This window comes from Nesoenas mayeri (assembly GCF_963082525.1).
Source record: "Nesoenas mayeri genome assembly, chromosome: 23".
In the NCBI taxonomy this organism is placed as follows: domain Eukaryota; kingdom Metazoa; phylum Chordata; class Aves; order Columbiformes; family Columbidae; genus Nesoenas; species Nesoenas mayeri.
The window spans coordinates 6,605,430-6,613,988 of NC_137574.1; positions in this window are offsets into that span (position 1 = coordinate 6,605,430).

Here is an 8,559-nt window from a genome sequence, read left to right on the forward strand (position 1 = left end):
TAGCAACTGATAGGACAAGAGGAAATGGCTGCAAATTGAGCCAGGGATGGTCCAGATTGGATATTAGGAAACATTTCTTCATGGAAAGGATTGTCAGGCATTGGAACAGGCTGCCCGGGGCAGTGCTGAAGTCACCACCCCTGAAGGGGTTTAACGGACATGGAGATGAGGTTCTTAGGGACATGGTTTAGTGCCAGTTTTGGGTTAATGGTTGGACTTGATGATCTGAAGTGTCTCTTCCATCTGAAACAATTCTATGATTCAATGATTCTGTAACACAGAGAAGTTGTCAGAAACACTGCTAGGTATTGCAGAATCACAGCATGGTTGAACTTGGAAGGCACCTCTGAATGTGATCTAGTTCACCTCCTCTGGTCAAGTGGGGTCAGCTACAGCAGGTTGTCCAGAGACACACTGGGCCTTGAATATGGGAACTCCACAACTTCTCTGGGCAGCTTGTCCAGTAATCAACATCCACACCTTAATTAAGTGCTTTCTGCAGTTTAGTTACAATTTCCTCTGTTTTAGATTGTGCTCTTGCTTCTTGTCCTGTCACTGGGCACCACTGACTATGGTCTCATACCTCCCTCAGCCTTTTCCACGTCCTACGTAACCAGGACTCCAGGCCTATTTGTCACTGGCCTCATGTTTTCCCTTGTCTTACTCTTGCTGTTGATGTTCTTCTAGAATCCTCTTTTGTTGCTGTTCACACATCATTACACTGGTTTAAGGTTCTTCAGTACCAAAAGGCCATATTAAATATGCTGTGTCTCATTGTGCACTAAACTGATGTGAAAAGATGACTTCTGCTCCATGACATGCAGCACCTTCATGCAGGATCTAGTATTAATATATCATTAGTAATTGTCTCACTTGCTACATTTAAAGCAGTTGTTGCAGTCCAGGTGCTCAGGTTTCACAAAGTACTCCAGAGCTGCGGTGACAGATGCAGCTGCCTGGAGGAGTTAGAAAGGAGAGAAATGAACTTGAAGAAACATCTTTGCCCAAACACTTACTAGGAGTTTACACAAAAACCCAGGTAGCTGATGCTGAGGAGACCCACTGTGAACCCACAAGCAGCGTCCGTACAGAGGGTATTAAGCTGAACATTTCCCTCATTGCCAAGGAATTCCTGGGGCTCTCAACAGCTCACTCTCTGTGGCACCACGCAGTTCAGCTCCCGATGGTGTGTAGGGTTGTCAACAATGGAAACAACACACCTCATCAGCCTGGGAGCCAGATGGATGTTGTGGGAGGGCAAGGGAAGAAGGAGGAAAATACGTCATGGAGGCAAGAGAGGGTCATGTGTGTCCATCCATCTTAAAGCCGGCACCCACAGGGAGAGCACTGGCATGGCCTCCCCAGAAGGACACAGTCCATTTGGCTTCCCACCCACCACCAAGATCTCTTGTGTTCGCAGTGTCAGTTTGTCAGCCAACTGCCTGGATTCTGGAAAGCTACAGGGGCCTTGGGATGTCTTGAAGCACAATTACAAACCCTCTTACTTTTGTATCCAAAGGAACATCCAGGAAGGCCTCATAGGAATCAGAAAAAGCTTGGCAGGTCTTGCACGAGACTGGAAGGCAAATGGAAATGTTCGGTGATAAGAGAAGTTGATTATGCTGGTTTACACTTCTCATATATACTATGCTAATTAGCTGATCAGCTGATTATCACAGGCAGACGGAAGGGCACAGAAAATTCCAAGGAGAGCAATAATTGTGGAAAAGTACCTCTGGATCTCAGAAAGCCTCCGAATATTTGATGGATGATGGTAGTTGACTGAGAAGAGATGTCCATGCTGGAAACAAATGGGAAGGCAGAGAGTTATCTCCTCCAAGACTTTGGCTTGTCTGAAAGCCCTGGGCCCAGGTTTGCCATTATGGGAGTACATCAAGGAGTCCAAAGGGCTCAGGAACACTCAAAAGGTAATTTCCTTGCACTTACTCGCTGCTTCCACTCAGATAATCTCTCGCTGCATGGCATCCACGGTGCAGCGTAAGAACTCGTGGGTATCCTCCTGCCTGCAATCCTGGAAATGTTCTCCTATTTCTAAAAAGGAAGTAGTTAATAGTTCACTCTTACAGGAATGGAAGAAAACATATCAAAGTACCTGAAATGGCTTACGTGTGAGAACACTGATGACCGCCCAAGGCTCAGTGGCACTGGCTGAGGAATGCAGGACCTCGTTAACATGTGCTTCCATTCTGCACATCATGCAGAAGCCTTCCCGGCTCCCTGAAGAGGGAGGGAGAGAAGAAAGCTTCTCAGGTTAGTAAAATATCCACAGCAATGGGAAACCTAATGGAGATCTTGTCTTGAAGTTATAAGAACACACTCCACTTCTCTTCTCCCAAGGTGCCAATGTCCCAACAGCCCTGGGATATTTTAGTGCATGGAAAATGTTCTTCAGAGGGATGCTGAACTGACCAAAGTTTTCTGTACAATAAGCAAAGAGAATTTAACTTACAGGAAGAGGGACTGAGACCTGGGGATAGAAAGAGGTACAACAAGCAGCTTCTAGGCTTGCATGTTCAAAGAACAGCCCTGCAGAGACTGACAAAGAAGGGCTGTTTTTCTCCTAAATCAATTCCAGATACTGGGAGCCCTTGGGAACTGCCCAACAGATTTACAAGGAAATGTTCACAGAAGTACTGACAGGCCCGGCTGTGCTCCCCAGAGAGCAGGTGGCTGGCCAGAGAGGGATGTAGGTCAGGCACTGCAGGACGGAGTTGAGCCAGCACGTGTTGCCCAGGTTGTGCAGTCCCGCTCCAGCTCTCTGGCTGTGCTGCCAGGCCATGCAAATCTTCTCTGGGGGAAAGAGGATCCTCTGTGGTGGAGCCATTCCCTCAGCAACAACTGCCAAGAAACCACATTTGAAAAGAAATAATGTTGTTGCATGAATGCACATTTTAAAAGTCAAGTTTAAAAGTCAGGAGTACCCAGGACAACCAGCCCTAACCTCCAACAGAGATACATTGGGGCAAGCCTAACACTGCCATTGCAATTTGCTGGTCAAGAAACAGTTTTGAAAAAGAGTGTTCCCCTGCTTACTTTGCCTCAAGTCCAACAAACGCACACTCATTTCTGTGCCCCAGGCAACTTTCCTTTCCCTCTAGAGTCTTGAATTGCATTAGCAGGTCAAGTCTTCCCTTTTCTTGATTTTAAGTTGATGAAAACAACCAAGTCCCTGGCACAGAAGGTAACCCTACTGATGTCAGACCTTTCTGCGAGCAATGACGTCTTTAAAACTCCTGTACAGAGTGGCAGGGAGTGACAAAACACATCTTCCCGTGTCTAACTGAGAACACCTTGGTAAGTCTGGCTGCTCTCAGGAAGTGCCCCAGAATTCACTCCAGGTTGCCAGCACATCAGTATTCAGGAACTGAGCACCAGCCACGTCCGTTGACTTTGGGGATTCTCCATTGTGGCCATCGCTCCTCTCAGGAACACAGGGCTCTGGATGAAAAAGGATGTCAGGATGTGCTCCCGAAAGAGATGATAAGCGTCAATCCCGTCACCTGATTCCAAATAAAGAATTGTACCTCAACAAAATGATTAAAAAATACCCAAATTGAAACCAACAGAACAGCATCTGCCACCAAGAGTGTTTCAGTGGCAGTTTTAACTGCTGCAGAGCTGCAAGGCTGATGACCTTCCCATGACTGTCACAGGGCCCCAGTTCACAGCAGTTTCAAAGGCCTTTTGAAAGCCTCCAATGCACGTTACCTCCTCTGAAGAGGACCTGCTGCTGACCTGTTGCTGCTCCTGCCCCATCAGCACGTAGATATGGGTGGGCTCCTCACAGGGGTCTGCTGTCACCTGTGGGGAGGAGGGGACGGTCACCCAGCATGGCGGTGGCATGGGCAAAAGGGGTGGGGGTGAGGGGTCGGCGTACATCATCGATGCCACGGGAGAGGGCCTGGCAGTGGCAGGTGTGGCAGCCAGAGTCATGGAGGAAGAAGAGGGTCCTGCCATAACCCAGCAGGAAGAGGTGCTGCTGGGCAGGCAGCAGCTTGCAGTGGCCGTGAGCAAAGGGGGATGGGATGGAGGCCACCAGCGCTGGCTGCTGACAGGGGCCCAGGCCCTGGAGGCTCAGCCCGTTGGTGTCTGCAGGGGGAAGCAGAGACGTTGTCATGGGCTGGGGACAAAGTGCCACCACCCTCCCCTCCCTTGGCGGTGCCAGGGGCTCACAGCTGAGACTGCAGCATCTTGCCGGGCCGGGTGCTGGTGGGGGCAGAGGGGGCAGAAGCGGCCCCAGGCGGCCTCGCTGTTCACAGCTCATGGCGGCAGCAGCAGGTCTGGCCCCGGCTCAGCAGGCCGGGCAGCATCAGGAGATGATGAGCAGGAGCTGTGGGGAGGCGGGGAGAGCGTCAGCCCTGGGACCCCCTGCTCTGAGGGGAGACCCCAGCCCTGCCATCCCCCCTGCTCAACTCACCATCTCAGGGCAGACGTGTGATGGCGGCCACGTCCTCCCCTCCTCACCGTCCTCCAGCTGCTGTGGGGTCGCTTGTGCTGCGGGAGGGGATGTGGGGGAGGTGATGGCGGGCACCCCCACGGCAAACACGGCCTCTGCCATCGTTGCCCACCCACCCCGTCCTCCCCCTCAGCGTCACATCCTCGTCACTGTCGGTCACGTGCCGGCGGCTTTGGCGGCGAGAAGCCCGGTGGCCCATGGCTGCTGTGTGGTGGCACAGCCCAGGGACACTGACTCTGGGAGGCGGTGGCTCCCACAGAGACGGGGGGTCCAGGACATGGGCAAGGGGGGTAGAGCTGGGGGAGGGCTGAAGAGAGCAGGCGGGGCCAGGGCCGGGGGCTGCTCAGCCCTGGGGCAGCCCCACGGGCGCCATGTCCAAGCTCAGCCCGGCCACCGGCAGAGCCGCCGCCTTCTCACATCCACCTTTGCCAGCACAGGGCGGCAGGGCGGCCAGTCTCCTCCCTGAGGTGACGCTGCCCCGCATTGGTCCCCTGGGCTGTCACTCTGCCCTGCTTTGGGCCGCCCTTCCCTGAGCTGATCCCGGCTCTGATTGGCCCCCAGCTGGTCAGGCTCCTGCACTGCAGTGCCCGCCCTTCATCTGAGGTGCTGACCTCTGATTGGCTGCTTGAGCTGTCACTCTGCCCAACACCTTGCCCCTCATGTCATGGCCTCAGCAGAGGAGGATGCGATGGCGGGAAGCGCCAAATTCATCTTCAGTGTCCAAGGGTTTTCTCCTGGTCTTATGCTGACGACTCACACTGGGACGTGCATAATCAGCCTGTGTTCTGTCACCTTCAGCAGCTGCTTCTTTGGCGGAAATGGCTTCAGAAGCTGATGGAGTAAAAAGATTCTCCCCCTCTTGGCTCAAGTTGGAAGGAACCTTCCTGGATTCTCCACAGGCAAGCAGAGCTTCCATCACTGCGGGTCCCATCACAAGATTTCTGAGGTCCAGGGGCACTGCACAAGATAAAACCGCATTTTTCACTTGAAACAGTCCATCTAGAAGATGAACGTCAGGAGTAAATGCCCTGGAGGAAAAAATGGGTGGCTACTGGAAAACTCTGAGTCATGTTCCCTTTAGAAACTCAGTTCCCAGAGAAAGTGTTTGTTTGGGTTTTTTCCTCTTGATTCTGCAAGTCCTGCATTAAAAAGCTGCTCCCAGCGCATCTGTCTGATCTGCTGCTCTGAATCACATCAATAGTCAAAACTGCTGTATTTGCTTCCCTCCCAACTGGAGCAAAGTAAACACCTGGATTTCACGCTCTTTCCCAAAGAGCTGATCGTAGGAAGTTACATTCACATCCCAGGATGGAAATAAAGGGAAAGAGGAATAGGAAAAGCATTCCAGACAATGGGAAAAAAAATGGAAAAACATTCTATAAAGGAGCAAATATTTTCCAAGAGGCATCCACCTGTATTTCATATCAGAAATACGCTCAGTGCTGATGTTTGCAACACGAGGTGTACAATGTGGCATTCTCTGTACTGCTTTAAATCTGTTAAATAGTATTAATAGACAAGTAAAACAGTGATAAACTTTTATGTAACCTTGTTTCCATCAGAGTGCACTCACTTCACCTTATTTCCTCTGACAAGCTGTTCAGCTGGCCATATGTGAGAGATTGTAAGATAATGTCTTGAGGACCCGTGTTGGAAATTAAAATGTGGGAAAGCAAGATGTGTGGTTCAAGCCACCTGGATGATAAAGGAAGATCAACACTGACATGACCATCTGGATGGTCAAAGACATAATACTAACATAATAATATATAAAGGGCCTTGGACAGATTACTTAGAAGTATGTTTCTCATAATTGTAAAAAGTTATAGCCCAGACTGGCGAGAATGGTATCTCGGGCTGGATAACCGTCCCAAGTGCATGGGATGTGTGAATGTCCTTGGGCCTGGTCTGTGAATGAGTGGAAAAACAAGTGAGACAAACATCACATGAGTTTAGTGTGTTTCTAATAACAATTAGTGGAAAAACACCTTTTGTAAACATCTTAGTCCAGGCCCATACCTGTAAATCCTAGAAATTGTGAATGGTGAATAAAGAAGGCAGCCTAGGCCTAGGTCAGATCTCTGCTTGGCCAGGCTCTGCGCTCCTTCCTGAACAAGATCTCTGCCTCTGCGTGAATTTCTGTCCGAGTCCTGGTATGCGTCATTTCTAATTGCCGCAAAAAATCCTGCAGGTGATCTGGAACTGTGAGCAGCACAGACCACACGGCACCGTCTCAACAGCAGAAGCAACTTTCCTGCCCAATAGGGTTTGCTCCTTCCCCCCACAGCTTCGCCCCTCAGTGTTGTCGGGATCTCCCTGGGCAGGCTGAGCGCTGACCCTGGCAGGCGGCAGAGTCCCTGCCCTGGCACAGCCCTGGGGTGCAGGGACCCTGCTCTGCAGGACAGCCCTGGGCACCCCTGCCTGCACATTTACATTTACAGCCCACAGCCATCCTGGGGAGAACACAGCATTCACGTCTTGTCACTCTGACAGCGCAGAAGGCAACCCCTGCTCTGCAGCTCATCCTCTCCTCTGCATCAGGGAATCTCTAAGAGTTGTCCTCACATCTCTTGTAAGCTCTGCAGTGTGACAGGTATCAGAGTCTGCCATGATTTGCAGATGCAATGTCCTGCAGCCACAGGCTTAATATTTGTGAAGATTTCTCTCCCAGTGATGTCTCAGCATCCTCCACCCCATGTTGTCTTTAACCTCTCTCTGCCTGTCTCCTGTGTCCTCGGTGCTGCAGGCAGAGACCTCAGCCCTGCTGCGTGTGCAGAGGAGCTGCTCCTGGGCAGAGCTGTCTCTCTGCAGCGCTGCCGCTGCCATGAGCTCCCTGTGTCCCAAGAGCCCAGCCCAGCTCACAGCACAGGAGCAGCCCATGATGTCCCTTTCTCTGTCCCCTCTGGGCTCCCTCCAGGTGTCCCTGGGGCTCCAGGGACACATTCTTTCAAACAGCTTCAAGTAATCAGTGATGATGATTCTCTCTCCTCTGCACAGACACTTCTTGCCAGCATTATATTCTTCCTCTTAGAAAATAAACTGGTATGAAAATCACCTCTTCTTGTCCCATCATTAGACAGGACGCCAGGAAGGTTACAGCAAAGGATCTAATTTCTCCAAGCTGAAGGAGGAATATCTTCAGTTGAATGGATTTAGTAATTTTATTCTGGTTTTATACTCATAGGTCTACAGAGACATTCAGCAATATTTGGCCATGTCATGTCTGTGCTCTGCAGCAAAGCCTTTGCACACATGGGCTCTTGGACACTCGGTACCAGGTTTCCTTGTGGCAGGTCAGAGCTGGGCTGGTGCCACAGCTGGGGTGGTTCAGCCCAGATGTGAGGCCATGTCCTCAGCCAGGGACCTGACTGGGGGAGCTGGAGCTGTCAGTGCTGCAGACAGAGCTGTGACATGGATGGAATGAACTGCCAGGCAGGGTGGCAGGAGTTAGTTCATCTGGTCTGCAAGGACAGCAGCCGCCAAGCACAGCAACAGTCCAGATCAAAACTCAGCCCAGACCTCTAAGGCAATTCAGGGGCCCCATAATGAGCTGTTACTACTGCAGGAACAGTTAAATGAGAAAGAAAGACACTGTGTGGCCACTGATGAATTTAATAAGGGAAAGCAGCAATATTCTCTGTGTCTCCTGTCCTCCTGCAGGTAAATAATGGAAAGTGGCTCAGTGATCCCCTCCGCCAGTTCCCTCAGAACACTCAGTGCACTCAGAGCACAACTGTTCTGACTGTTAAAGACTGAGGCGAAGAAGGCATTTAATACCTCAGGCTTTTCACCTTTTTCACCCCCCACCACCTGGATTCCTCCTTTTGTGCTCTGCCCGCTCCAACAGTCTGTCACTTGGTTATATGGTCAGTTTATCCTCAAGCCACGGAGAGCTTCTGTAAGCGGTGAGACAGCACACAAAGCACATCCCCTCTGCTGCCCACCCTTGGAATTCCCTAGAAATCTCTACAAACTCACTCAAGGAGCAGCTTCACTGCTGTTCAGATCAACCAGCAGGTGAACATGGGGCTCTGGAACATACCACAGGGCAACAGGGCAGTCCCGAGGGGACAGGAGGGCAA